The following is a 14,401-nucleotide window of genomic DNA, read 5'->3' on the forward strand; positions in this document are numbered from 1 at the left end:
TTCAGTCGGTGTGATGGTGGGTTCCGGTTTGGTAAATGCAATCAGAGAATCAATTTCTATTCATAGCTTTTTGCCCAATCTTTCTAATAGGTTGGATGTTATGTACATTTGTGTTCCATTTTCTCGATTTATTTTAAATGAATATTCATAAATCTATTTGTGTGGGAACTTACTGAATAACAGCAGAACTGGCAAAGTTTGGACAATATTTCCTTGTAGCCAAAGGACACAAAGCAGAACTATGCCGATAATATAAGTAGAAGCGGGGAGAGAGGGAATCTACTTGACCCTAGGTGGTCTTAAACCATTGAACCTTCAGTTGGAAGCTAATTTCGTTCAAAAAGTATGCTGCAGAAACACCCGCATGGTTCAGATTCTGGGCTTTCACCGCCTGGGTTCAATTCCTTGTCTCGATGTTGTGCAAAGTGTCGTAACTAGTACCCAATTTATGGTTTGAAAAACAATCATATTAAACTCGAAACCTTAATCCTGTTTCTCCCTTCATATTTGCTGTCAGACCTACTGAGAACTTCCAGCACTTTCTGTTTTTATTATAACATGAATTATTGTCTTTATCATACACATGAACACAAGAAATAGGAGCAGGAGTAGATCAAACGGCCCATCGAGCTTGTTCTATCATTCAATTCAATCATGGCTGATCTTGGGCTTCAACTCCATTATCCTGCCCATTCCCCATATCCCTTAATTCCCCGAGAGACCAAAAGCCTGTCCATCCCAGCCTTAAATGTATTTAATGATGGAACATCCACAACCCTCTCCGTAGAGAATTCAAAGATTCACAACCCTTTGGGTGAAGTAATTTCTCCTCATCTCAGCCCTAAATTATTGGCCCTTTATCCTGAGACAGTGCCCCAGTGTTTTATATTCCCCGACCAGTGGATACAATCTCTGTGTCCACCCTATCAAGCCCCCTCAGAATTTTACAGGTTTCAATTAGATTGTCTTTCATTCTTCTAAACTCCAGAGAATAAAAGCCCAATTTATTCAGCCTCTCATCATAGGACAGCCACCTCGTTCCAGAGACCAATTTAGTGAACCTTCCCTGCACCTTCTCCACTGCCAGTACTTCCTTTTATAAATGTGGAGATGAAAACAGCACACGGGATTCTAGATGCAGCCTCACCAAAACCCTGTTAGAAGACTTCTTTATTCTTGCTCTCCAATCCCCTTGAAATAAAGGCCAACATGCCATTGACCTTCCTAATTTCTTGCTGCCCCTGCATGCTAACTTTCCACGTTCCTTGTACGAGCACAACCAGGTCTCTCTGAACTTATAAATTTCTCACCTTTCAAAAGCATTCCGTTGTTCTAATTTTTACAATCAAATGAACATATTCGCAGCTGCCGACATTATATTCCATCTGCCATCTTGTTGCCCATTCACATGACTTTCCAATATCTTTTTAAGGTGACCTTGTTACCAAAATTCATAAATTTAAATTGTAGGCCCCAGTGAGAATTGAACTCACGACCCCTGGTTTACAAGACCAGTACTCTAACCACTAAGCTATGGAGCCAGCTGTCACAGCAAGTCTCCTAGTGGAACGAGGGACAGGACAGTATTCTTTCTTTGCTGTAACTGTCTATAATTTTATGTTTCCCAGGACCATTTCCCAGTCTTTCCGACATTTTATTGCACGCTTGGGAGAATGTACTTTCTTGCATTCCCGCTTTTGAAGTCAAGACACTGAGCAATTTCAAAATTTTTCATTAATTCCAGCACAGGGTTTGGAACCAGACCAGTTGAACGACACTTTATTGGTGCCAATCCTTCACTGCAGCTCATCCCTTAAAAACAGCGGCTGTCATTGCCCGAAGATGTCATTTATGATAAAATTCTGTGAGAGAAACTTATCTCTGGTGAAAGTGTCTGAAAAAGAGCAAATGGGGCGGAGATAAAGCACGTTGCAAGAGTTATAGACAGCTTTCCTCGTGATTTACAGGTAAGGATTGTGCCCTTTCACCGCCGTGACCCGGACTCGATTCCCGGCCAGGCAATGAAGGTTTATTGATCTGGTACAAACCGTTAAAACAAGCCTCATTTACTTATTGATTGAAAACCGAAACGCACAACAGCTCCGCCCGAATCAGTGGAGTGAGAGTTGAAGTTTCACATCAGAGCTGCAAATGAACATCGCTCTCAAAACTCGTCCGCGACTAACAGCAATTCCTTAGGGAAAACACTTTCATATCAAATCCAAGATGACTATAAAGTGAGTGGTTCGGCCCGTCGTGCCTGTGTTGGCCTCAAGAAGAGCAACTAAACCAATTCCACACACCCCCCTTTCCCCCACACCAATTTCTATTCACATTGGCAATGTTCTTCCAGATATTTTATGAATAAAGTATTTTTTTTTTAAATTCTATTTACATTGTCTCTCCTCATTCGCCCTGTCAAAATAAAGGACCGCAACCCGCCTCAACCCCCACCCCCCGTATTAAACTGGAGTTGTCTCTTGCTCACCCAAAGGAAATTCCTAATGTCCCCGAAAGTGGGAAGCAACTGAAAATTTGGGAGCTGTTGGCTTCGGACTCATTCCTCTAGAGACTGGAACCTGAATCCAGCTCTCCAGTTTGTAGAGCAAATGGCATTCGATTGTAGTCAGCAGCTCAGAAATAACGATGACCTGCTTGATCAAAATAAAGTTCTTCTGTAATTCGATATGAAATCAGTTGCATTAATAAATAATGATTGTATCGAAAACTGTACGAGGAATCCTAGTCCAACTCTTCATGTCATTGGGTCAGGGAAACTTTGTTAACTAAGGCAAACTGTGCATGGATTCTGCAGAAACTCCTTCTTCAAGCGAGAAATAGACAATAATTGAAAGGGGGAAAACTCAGGTTTAAGTAAAGAGAGAAGGAATTTGAGACGAATTGGTTAGGTCTTTAAAAAAAGCTGGCACAGATACGATGGGGTGAAGGGCTTCACGTTGTAGTAAAAATAGGAAATGCTGGAAAAACTCAACAGGTCTGACAACACCTGTGAAGAGAGAAGCAGAGTTAATGCTTCGATTCGGCCTGAATCTGAAGAAGAGACATACGGACTCGGAACGTTAACTCAGCTTCCCTCTCCACAGATGTTGCCAGACCTGCTAAGTTTTTCCAGCATTTTATGTTTTAAGTTCAGATCTCCAGCATCTACAATATTTTGCTTCCATCTTAGGCTCCCTTACTGCGCTGTGCCATTTGTTGATGACATTGTTGATCAGTCTGTCTCCAGCATTCCTAATGAGAACAGCCGAATTCCATTTCTTCAAAACAAAGACCCAAAGTGCTGCTGCATGACGTCACCGCTTAACATTCCAGACTGCTCCATTGGGATCTTTACAGCGCAGGGTTTGTGCAGGGCAGTGGGGGTCATGATCATTTCACATGTGGCAGAGCAGCGGTTTGAAGCCGGGCAAGATCATGATCCAAACTTGTTTATTTAAGTGTGAGTAAATGTTCAATAATTTACATTTGTTGTTAAAAATGAACACATGGGTTCGAACCCTGCCGTCTAAGGATTTATCATTTTGAATAGGAGAAAACCCACCCAAACACACCCGAATTGTCTTATTCATTTGTGAGCATTCAGGAGATGGCGTATTGGCATTGTCATTGGGCTAGAAACCCAGAGATAAAAGCAAAATACTGTGGATGCAGGAAATCTGAAGTGAAAACAGAAAATGCTGGAAAAATTCAGCATGTCTGGCAATATTTCTGGTAGAGAAATACAGTTAATGTTTCAAGTCCGTGTGACTCTTCTTTGGAGTTCGTTGAAAGCAGCACACAGGGCCGAATGGCCTCTTTCTTTGCTGTAACTTTCTATACTTTGATATTTCCCAACACCACTTCTTTCACAGTCATTCTGCCATTTTATAATCCGCTCTTGCGAGTGGGTGCAAAGCTCAACCACGTGCACAAGACTGGAGTCTGCGACTGTGGATAATCGGCACTGTGCACATTTCTGTCATCAGTACCTGGGAGAATCAGGAAGATGAGATCCCAGATTATCTTTACCATGTCATCTGCAAACTCATTCTTTCTAAAATCCTTGCATCCCACATTCTCTGTCCCTGCTTTCCAGGATAGGCTTGGGTTCATGAACTGACTGTGTCTGCATCAAGCAGCTAATTGACCTGGGAGCTGGACGGACAGAGGGAGCTGGAGGCGAGAAAGGGACAGAGGCAGAAACAGATGCGACATGACAGTGTTTAGAATTGGATGTGTCTCAGTTACTTTCAGTGATGAATTTCTGCCGCGTATTCCCTTGTCAGTTTCACAGGAGCTGCAGTGATGAGGTTGGTGGGTTTTGGAAATTGAAAGTTGTACATGTGCAGCTTGTGGGGATATTTCACCTCACTGTCAATTTCATGTTCCAGCTCACAGAAACCGTTGTTGTCATTAACTGAAGAATTCATTCTATTCAAAATGGAAACAGGGATAAAAGCAGCGTCAATAAACCAAACTGAAATGAGTTCACCAGTTTCCCTGGTGGGCTAGTGGTCAGGATTCGGTGCTTTCAGCGCCGGGGCCCGGGTTCGATTCCCGGTCAGGGAATGCAAATTTATTGAGCTTGTAGAATTGCCAAAATGAGTATTAATTACTTATTGATTGAAAACATTTAGTATCTCCACCAGAATCAGTTGACGTTTCGCCTCAGAACTGGAAATAACACACTTGGAACAGGTTGGGTTGGTGGTGCCAGGCAAAATATGGGTGGGAGAAGGGTAAATTTTGGCGCCTACTGGTTGCATTGACAAAGATATCACTCCTGATGGATCAACCAACAAGAACTGTTCTTTAAAAGAGCACATCTGCTCATCGAGGCCGAATGACCTCTTTCTATGCTGTAAGTTTCTATAATTTTGTTTCCCAACAGCACGGGTGCTTCTTTCACAGTCATCCTGCCATTTTATAACCCACTCTAGCGAGATATACTTTCTTACCTTGCTTTCGGCTCTTTTGAAACCAAAACACGGAGCAAATTCAGCGAGTTTCCTTGTCATTTATAGCACGAGATTTGTCACGAGACTAATTGAACGACACATTAATGATGCCAATCCTTCACTGGAGCTCACCGCGACCAAAGAGCAGTGTTATCATCAGCCTGTTATGTAACTTCTTGCAGTATATCTGCTGAACAATATAAGCTTGTCACAGCTCAGCTTTCTTCACATGGAAACCCTCTGTGAAAATACAAAAAATTTCAAAGCTGAACAATATAGACAAGACTGGAAGGAGAGTGTGACTGTGGATAATCGGCACTGTGCACGTTCCTGTAATCAGTACCTGGGGGAATCAGGAAGATCCTGGTGTCTCTTTAGCCTGTTATCTGTAAACCGATCACGTTGTGTATTACAAAAACAGAAACAGAAATACCTGGAGAAACTCAGTAGGTCTAGCAGCATCGGTGTAGAAGAGTACAGTTGACATTTCGAGTCCTTATGACCTTTCAACAGAACCACTCTGTGACAGAGTGACATGAGGGGACATGTTTCATAACATGTATATAATCTTTAATATATATTTTTTCAGGGAGGTTATGTAGCGCGCTCTCGCATGCATGTACAAAGGTCACACTATCTCAGCTCGCACTCCTCCCCCCGCCCGCACAGGCAGCGCTGAACACTGCTGCTCACGTTTCACGCAGCGCAGGCCTTAATTGGCCCCCAGCATGAACTTGCCTTCCGGGCCTGATTGCAGGCAGCGGTCAGCTTCCCAACTGCCCCATTCACCCCCACCGAGCCCGCACGCCAAGGGCAAAATTCTGCCCATGGAGCTTCCTTGTCACTAAGATTGAGACAATCCGATCAGCTGCCTCTTCTGCTTCCCTCCCTTCCACTAGCCCAACAGGACAAACTGCCTTTAAAATTCCCCCTTGTCTGAGCCCTGAACTCTCATCTTTCTCCAGTTTCTCTCCCATCTCCCTCATGCCATCTCGCTGCTCATCTTGTCCAAGAAACCCACTTTCTGCTGTACTAACTCCACTCTCACTGAACTACTGATCACCCAACTTCTCCATGTCAGCTGATATAATTCACAGTTTTCTCTCTCTCTCCCCTGGTACTGTATCAACGTGCTTATCCCACACGTAATACTGGATGAGCAGAAATTTCCTCAATTAAAAATTGGGAAGACCAAAGCCATTGTCTTCAATCACGACTACAAATTCCATCCCATAACTAATGAGACCATCCCTATGATTAACATAGGGATACATTGTCCTATGTTTATCAAGCCAGGAATCTTACTTCCTAAACAAGGGAGCGAGAGAGAGAGAGAGAGCTATTCTTGTAATGTTCAATAAATTTCTGATGATTTCATAAGGTTAATTAGAAAGTTATTTCTCACAGATCTTCCCACCTTGAGAAGGGAATATCCTTACTGACTTCTCACAACTAATTTCTGACTAACCTCACTATTTCTAAGCTACGAGCTTCTTTTCCTAATTTCTTGATGACAAACCGTAGATAACATACTAAAGCTACTAGAATGATCAGAATCAGCAACACAAACCCTTGAGCTGCCACCAAGAGTAAATGTCAAATCTTTTCCACTAAAATGTGATAACTATCGACTTATATTCATCCTCCCCACCTGCCGATCATCTCTCACAATTCTAAATTATTGACATGTTGTAATTACATCTGGTTCAAACAAAAGTTCATGCAAGTACTTTAAAGATTATCCAGCTCTGTTCACCTACACCCATTTCGTGGATATTTTCTAAATCCAGATTCTATTTCCTTCTTCAAATTAATTTGACTCACTTTGATATGTTCAACGTATTTAATTCTTTCCTGAATGTTTGAGAGGCAATTTTTATATGGAATATGTGTTAATGTCTTGATAATTTAAAACGCTGTTTCATTCTAATGGCCACAATAATCACTCATGTTCTGTTTTTTTTATTCATTCATGGGATATGGGCTTCGTTGGCTGGGCCAGCATTTATTGCCCATCCGTGGTTGCCCTTGGGAAAGTGGTGGTGAGCTGCCTTCTTGAACCACTGCAGTCCATGTGGTGTAGGGACACACACAGTGCTGTAAGGAAGGGAGTTCCATGATTTTGACCCAACGACAGTGAAGAAATGTTTCCATATCAGGATGGTGAGCGACTTGGAGGGGAATTTCCAGGTGGTGGTGTTCCCATCTATCTGCTGCCCTTATCCTTCTAGATGGTAGTGATAATGGGTTTGGATGGTGCTGTCGAAGGAGCTTTGGTGAAATCTTGCAGAGCTCCTCATCAAACCCCATCTCGTCTCATTCATTTTCCACCACTTGGCCCGTAGCCCTGTAAGATGTGGTGTTTCAAGTGTTCATCTAAATATTTTTTAAATGTTGTGAGGATTCCTGCCGCTACCACCCCCTCAGGCACTGAGTTCCACATTTCACCTGGGCCTGGGGATTTATCCACTTTTAAGGCCGCCGTTAGAGACTGAGTCTCAGTTAATCATTGTCTGAATCTGGGGAAGGGAGGGGCAGATTCTGTTAGCAAATGGAATGAAAAACAACAAAGACCAAGTTCCAGCTCATACCATTCGCACCTTATGATAACATAGTTATGGGATAATCTTGAGGATGGATAGAGTTGTATTAGAAGCATTTCAGGGAAGGTTCATTCGGTTGATTTCTGGGATGAAAGCGTTGTCTTTCTTTTAAAATTCATTCTTGGGATGTAAGCTTTGCTGGCAGGTCCCAGATAGCCCACACGCTCTGGGTGAAAAGAAAATCCTCAAATCCCCTCTAAACCTTCTGCCCCTTACCTTTAATCTATACCACCTGAGTATTGACCCCTCCACTAAAGAGAAAAAATTCTTCCTATCCACTCTATCTATGCCACTCATAATATTGTGCACCTCTATCAGGTCCCCCCTCAGCCTTCTCTGCTCTGAGGAAAACAACCCCAGCCTATCTAGTCTCTCTTCATAGCTGAAATATTCCAGCCCAGGCAACATCCTGAGTGAATCTCCTCTGCACCCTCTCCAGTGCAATCACATCCTTCCTATAGTGCGGCAAACAGCACTGCACAGAGTACATCAAATGTGGCCTAACTAATGCTTTATACTGCTCCATCATAACGTCCCTGCTCTTGCATTCAATGCCTCGACTAATATGTCGACAATGTTTGACACAAAGCTGATTGATTTAACCTTTATCCAGAATATTAAACTCCAGCCCAGTTACAGGGATTATTAACATCAGCAGAAGCAAACCCCAACTGTCGGAAAGAGCATGGTTCAGTCATGGATGTGATTTGCAGCTACAATAACAGCAGAATCCAACCCCGGAAGTCACTTGTGAATACATTGGTTTGTCTGCAGGGTGGATGAATGACTGAATCCCTTCCCACACACGGAGCAGGTGAATGGATTTTCTCCAGGGTGAACTCGCTGGTGTGTCAGCTGGAGAGATGGATGAATGAATCCCTTCCCACACATGGAGCAAGTGAAAGGCCTCTCTCCAGTGTGAACTCGCTGGCGTGTCAGCAAACCCATTTTGCTTTTATAGCTTTTCACACAGTCGGCATGTTTAAAAGGTTTCTTTTCAGAGTGAACACGTTGTTGTGATGTGAACCGGGTTAGTTGAGTGAATCTCTTCCCACATTTGGAGCAGTTGAATGGTTTCTGCCCAGTGTGAACTTGCTGGTGTGTCAGCAGAATCTTTCTGCTTTTGAAGCACTTTTCACAGTCAGAACATTTAAAAAGCCTCTTGTCAGAGTGCACAAGTTGATGTGAAGTGAGGGTACTTATCTGAGTGAATCCCTTCCCACAGTTAGAGCAGGTGAATGGCCTTTTCCCAGTGTGAACTCGCTGGTGTATCAGCAGATTCCTTTTGCTTTTAATTGTCGCAACATTCAAAAGGTCTCATGTCATAGTGAACAAGTTGATGTGAAGTGAGGTGGGTTAGTAGAGTGAACCCCTTCCCACACTCGGAGCAGATGAACGGCCTCTCCCCAGTGTGAGTGCGTTGATGAGTTTCCAGCACAAATGGGGATCTGAATCCTAACCCACAGTCCCCACATTTCCACGATCTCTCCATGGTGTCAGTGTCCCCGTGTCTCTCCATGTTGGATGATCAGTTGAATCCTTGTCCACACACAGAACACTTGCACAGTTTCTCCCCGCTGTGAATGGTGAGATGTTTTTTTCAGATAGTGTAACAGGTTAAAGCTCTTTCCACAGTCAGTTCACTGGAGCACTCTCACTCGGGCGTGTCTGTCTCGGTGCTTTTCCAGTCACACTGACGTTTGAAATCTTTTCCCACAGACAGAAAACACAAATATTTCTCCTTCCACAGTCAAAGATCAATGATATTCAGGTCCAAGGTCTAGAATTATAGACCAGTCAGCCTGACGTCAGTCGTGCGGAAAATTCTAGAGTCCATTATAAAAGATGTAATAGCTGAGCACTTGGAAAAATAAAGTGGCAGAATGGGACAGAGTCAGCGTGGATTTATGAAAGGGAAATCATGCTTGACAAATTTACTGGAATGTTTCGAGGATGAAACTACTGGAGTTGATGAGGGGGAACCAGTGGATGTGGTTTACTTGGACTTTCAGAAGGCTTTCGACAAAGTCCCACATAAGAGATCAGCGTGTAAAATTAGAGCACATAGAATTGGAGGTAGTGTATTGAGAGGTATAGAAAACTGGTTGGCAGACAGGAAACAAAGAGTAGGAATAAATGGGTCTTTTTCCAAATGGCGGGCAGGCAGTGACTAGTGGGGTAGCGCAGGGATAGGTACTGGGACCCCAGTTATTCACAATATATATCAATGATTTAGATGAGGGAATTAAATGTAATATCCCCAAATTTGCAGATGACACAAAGCTGGGTGGGAGGGTGAGCGGTGAGGAGGATGCAGAGATGCTTCAGTGTGATTTGGACAAGCTGAGTGAGTGGGCAAATGCATGGCAGATGCAGTATAATTTGGATAAATGTGAGGTTATCCACTTTGGTAGCAAAAACAAGAAGGAATAATATTATCTGAATGGCTATAAATTGAGAGAGGGAAATGCGCAACGAGACCTGGGTGACCTCGTACAGCAATTGCTGAAAGTAAGCATACAGGTGCAGCAGGCGGTAAAGAAGGCAAATGATATGTTGGCCTTCATAGCGAAAGCATTCAAGCACAGGAGCAGGGATGTCTTGCTGCAATTATACGGGGCCTTGGTGAGACCATACCTGGAATATTGTGTGCAGTTTTAGTCTCCTTATCTGAGGTAGGATGTTCTTGCTATAGAGAGAGTGCAGCGAAGGTTTACCAGACTGATTCCTGGGATGGCAGGACTGACATAAGAGGAGAGATGGAGTTAGGATTAAATTCGCTTGAGTGCAGGAGAATGAGGCGGGATCTCATAGAAATCTATAAAATTCTCACAGGACCAGGCAGGGGAGATGCAGGAAGGATGTTCCCGATGGTGGGGGAGTCCAGAACCAGGGGTCACAGTCTGAGGATATGGGGTAGACCATTTAGGACTGAGATGAGGAGAAGTTTCTTCACCCAGAGAGTGGTGAGCCTATGGAATTCGCTACCACAGGAAGTAGTTGAGGCCAAAACCGTGAATGTTTTCAAGAAGGAGTTACAAATAGCTCTTGGGGCGAAAGGGATCAAAGGATATGGGGAGAAAGCAGGAGCAGGTTATTGAGTTGGATGATCAGCCATGATCATAATGAATGGTGGAGCAGGCTCGAAGGGCCGAATGGCCTGCTCCTGCTCCTATTTTCTATGTTTCCTGCTGAATCGAGTGACTCTGTCAGATCTTGATGTGATGTTTGGTTTGAGTTTCCTATCTGCAAATCATCTCCCTCTTGTACCCTGTAAAAGGAGTTTACAAAAATATTCACTGTATGTACAGGATAGAAATTCAAAGCCGAAAATTCGAGTTTCTTTGGTACATTCTTCACCCAAACATGTGGTCCAATCAAACTGAAAGAAATTCAAATCAGCAACAAAGTCCCAGCAAAAGCAAAGGGAGCCTTCCTAAATAAGCCAGAATGTTGTTTCTAGTGTCTATGAGACACTCTGTACCCTGAGGTACCCACCGGTTGTGGGAGGTATCAAGCGTACCGGTGGATATTGCATGTTCCCTCACCAGGGACCCGCGGGCACGGACAAGACCATGGAAGAGAGGTCGGCAGCCAGTGTGACCAGACCCATCCTGGATCTAGAAATCCCTGTGTTAAACAGGCCCATGAACAGTTACAGGAGAAGATTCTCTGATTTAACAAACCCACCACCCCGCCCCCTGCCCTTTACACTGGGCAGCCAGAGATTAGGATTGTGAGGTTGAAGTATCGCCAGAGGTTGAGGATCAGCACCTCTCACTCTGAATATGTAAATGTCCCATGGACTCACTCACTGTTACATCCACAAGAAGGCCGCGCATGCGCCCTGCTCCCTGCTGAAATAGGATGGCGGCCGTTACCCTGGGTCTGGGTCTCGGGGAAAATAAATATATAAAAACTCAATAAAATTAGCGATCAAATTATAGAGAAACCTAAATGTAACAGAGCATCCATTATCCACCAGAAAGATGGGGAGCGGGAATTGTCCATCTCAGTATCGTGAATAGATACTTAATGAGGGGACATTATTCTCTGTGTCTTTCCCGGACCTGGAGATGGAAAAGGGGCAAATGAATGAACTTTAAACACCTCGTCCACTTGGCACAGAAACTGTCTGAAACTCAGAATAGAAACCACATGGAACAAAATACTGACAAATACTCAACTGTTAGCCAAAAATAAATAAAAATATATATTGGGGGAGACGGTGCCACAGTGGGAATGTCACTGGACTAATAATCCAGAAAACCAGCTTGATGCTCTGGGGACAGGGGTTCAAATCCCACCACAGCAGCTGGCGGGATTAAAAATCAATTATTAAATCTGGAATTGAAAGCGAGTCTCAATAAGGGCGATGATTAAGCCATTGTCGATTGTCATAAAAACCCACCTGGTTCACTAATGTCCTTTCAGGAAGGAAATCTGCCCTTCTTACCTGGTCTTACATGTGACTCCAGAGCCACACCGAAATGTGGTTACTCTTGATAACCCTCTGAAATGTTGTGGCAAGCACTTATTTCAAGGGCAACAAATGCTGTCCCTGCCCACATTCCATGAAAGAAAGTTTTTAACATCACCGCCACTGAATGGCTACAATTTCGGAAGGAAGTGAAGACAGAGGGTCCAGAAAAGATGCAAGAAAACTGTTCCCCTTCCAAGGATAACAAACCAACTTCATGAACCAAACTGAAGTTCCGATCTCTCGTGAATCTTTCCTCCAAACTCTCACATTCTCCCTAAAGCTCAGAATTGGACACAATACTACTTGGGTCCAAAGCAGTGTTTTTTATTCAGGTTTATTCTAACATGGTTGATTTTGTACTTTATTCCCGTATTCTTAAAGCCCAGGATTCCACATGCTTTATTCACTGCTTTCTCAGCCTGCCCCTCCATCTTCAATGATTTGTGCACATAAAGCCCCAGATTAAACTGCTGCACCTTTTTACAGTTGTATCCTTTATCTTATATTGCCTTTCCTTCCTACCGAAATGAATCACTTCACACCTCTCTGAATGAAATTTTATCTGCCACCTGTCTGCCCATTCCACCATCGTGTCTATGTCCTCTTGAGGTTAATCACCATCCTCCCCACTGCAAACACAACTTGAAAATTTGGTGTTGTTTGCAAATTTTGAAATGCAGCCCGGCACACACAAGTCTAAATCAATAATATATATCAAGAAATCAGTGTTCTGACCACCGACCCCTTGTGATCCCACTGTATACTTTTCCTCAATTTCAAAAAGCAACCGTTCACCATGCATGTTGTTGCCTGTCACACAGCCAATGCTGCCTCTGCCCGATGGATTTTAACTCGGCTGACATGCCTGTTACTTGGCACTGTATCAAATGCCGTTTAGCAGTTCATGTGCACATCAACCGTGTTACCCTCATCAACATTCTCTGTTGCCTTATCAAAAACTCAAGAAATTTAGTTCAATATGATTGTCCTGAACAAATTGTACAAGTGACCTAATTTTGACCTGAATTGCCGCTTCTAAATGCTTTCCCACACAAGAGGTTAAACTGACTGGTCTGTCAATGCTGGGCTGACCCTTCCATTTAAGATTACTAAGGATTTAATATTAGTGCCAGAAAGTGTGGGGAAATCGTGAGAAGTTGTGAAATTGTAACATTTAAAGACACTAATAACTGATAAATAGCTCAAGAAATAATCAGTTTTCAAGACATAAAGTACAGATAAATTAATTTATGAATAACTGAATTGAATTATTAATAATGTCGGGTAGAGTGCTTGGAATGGAGAGACGAAAATTACTGCAATGCTTAAAATACGAAATGAAAAGATTAAAAACTGGAAACACTCAGCAGGTCTGGAAGAATCTGTAGAGAGAGAAACACGATTAACGTTTCAGGTCTGTGAGCCATTGAAAGGTGGAAGAGGAACAGAAGGGAAGGTCTATGAAAGGCTGCAGGGCGAGAGAGATTAACTGACAAAAGGCTTCATAATGCAAGGTCAAAGGGAGTGGTAATGGGACAATTAAAAACACAAAAGCTGTTTCTAGATTAGGTGTGAATGGCACGATAACAACAGTCTGAATGCACCTGAAGCAAATGGGAGAAATAAGAAAGGAAAACTAGGACTCAAAGAAATAAGGAACAAATGAGGGCAGAGATAATTACTTGGTTAAACAGGGATCCAGGGACAAAAGCAGAAGGTGGGAATCACTTTGAGTGGAGCAGCGGGATGGAGACAAGTCAGAGAATCATAGAATGGTTGCAGCAAAAGGAGGCCATTCGGCCAGTCGTGTCTGTATTAGGCCTCTGAAGGGACAATTTACCCAATGCCACGTCCCTGCCTTTGCCCCATAGCCCTGAACAAGTCTCAAACAAAACTTGTATGAAACAAGATGTTTACGTGAAGGGGCAGCAGAAAAAAAGAAAAACAACTTGTTTACAGAGTGTATCGGGGGTGGGGAGCAGCATAATGTACCTGTGCAGGCCAGTGAGGATCCCCAAGGTCCATCAGCCGTCTGCATTCAGTGTTTAGTGGGCCCTGGGGGAGGGGGTGATGGAACCATTTGGGACACAGCACAGTGCTGGAGCTCACCCCTCCCCCACTGTCCTGATAACACAAATGACTCACCTTGGACTGTCCCACACCTGGGCCGGGCGGGGTCAAGGAGGCTGCAAGCTGGTAGGTTGAGCTGTGAACTGGGCGGAGTTGGGGGTTTGAGTGACAGGTCTGGTGCTATATCAGAGCAGGCACAGTCACTGCTCCCCCTCTCCTCGTGGAAGTTTGACTGGAATCGTGTTGGTGAGTGTTTCTAAACTCTGTCTCACTATCCCGGGATTGGA

General features: G+C 43.6%; 1 protein-coding gene, 2 long non-coding RNA genes and 2 other non-coding genes across 6 annotated transcripts in view; 3 read left to right on the forward strand and 2 right to left on the reverse strand.

Annotated features, from left to right (window-relative positions):
* Positions 1-14,401, reverse strand: part of LOC144698296 (uncharacterized) — an 869,665-nt gene that overhangs the window by 600,968 nt on the left and 254,296 nt on the right. The gene's annotated exons all lie outside the window — the stretch shown is intronic.
* Positions 1-14,401, forward strand: part of LOC144698294 (uncharacterized) — a 451,035-nt gene that overhangs the window by 15,518 nt on the left and 421,116 nt on the right. The gene's annotated exons all lie outside the window — the stretch shown is intronic.
* LOC144698544 (uncharacterized) overlaps positions 1-14,401 on the forward strand; it is a 118,196-nt gene that overhangs the window by 2,648 nt on the left and 101,147 nt on the right. The window lies entirely within an intron of this gene.
* On the reverse strand, positions 1,469-1,541 carry trnat-ugu (transfer RNA threonine (anticodon UGU)). Its single transcript has one exon. It is a non-coding gene; the product is annotated as a tRNA-Thr (tRNA).
* Positions 4,498-4,569, forward strand: trnae-uuc (transfer RNA glutamic acid (anticodon UUC)). Its single transcript has one exon. It is a non-coding gene; the product is annotated as a tRNA-Glu (tRNA).

Source organism: Cetorhinus maximus, chromosome 23 (genome assembly GCF_964194155.1).
Source record: "Cetorhinus maximus chromosome 23, sCetMax3.hap1.1, whole genome shotgun sequence".
NCBI lineage: Eukaryota > Metazoa > Chordata > Chondrichthyes > Lamniformes > Cetorhinidae > Cetorhinus > Cetorhinus maximus.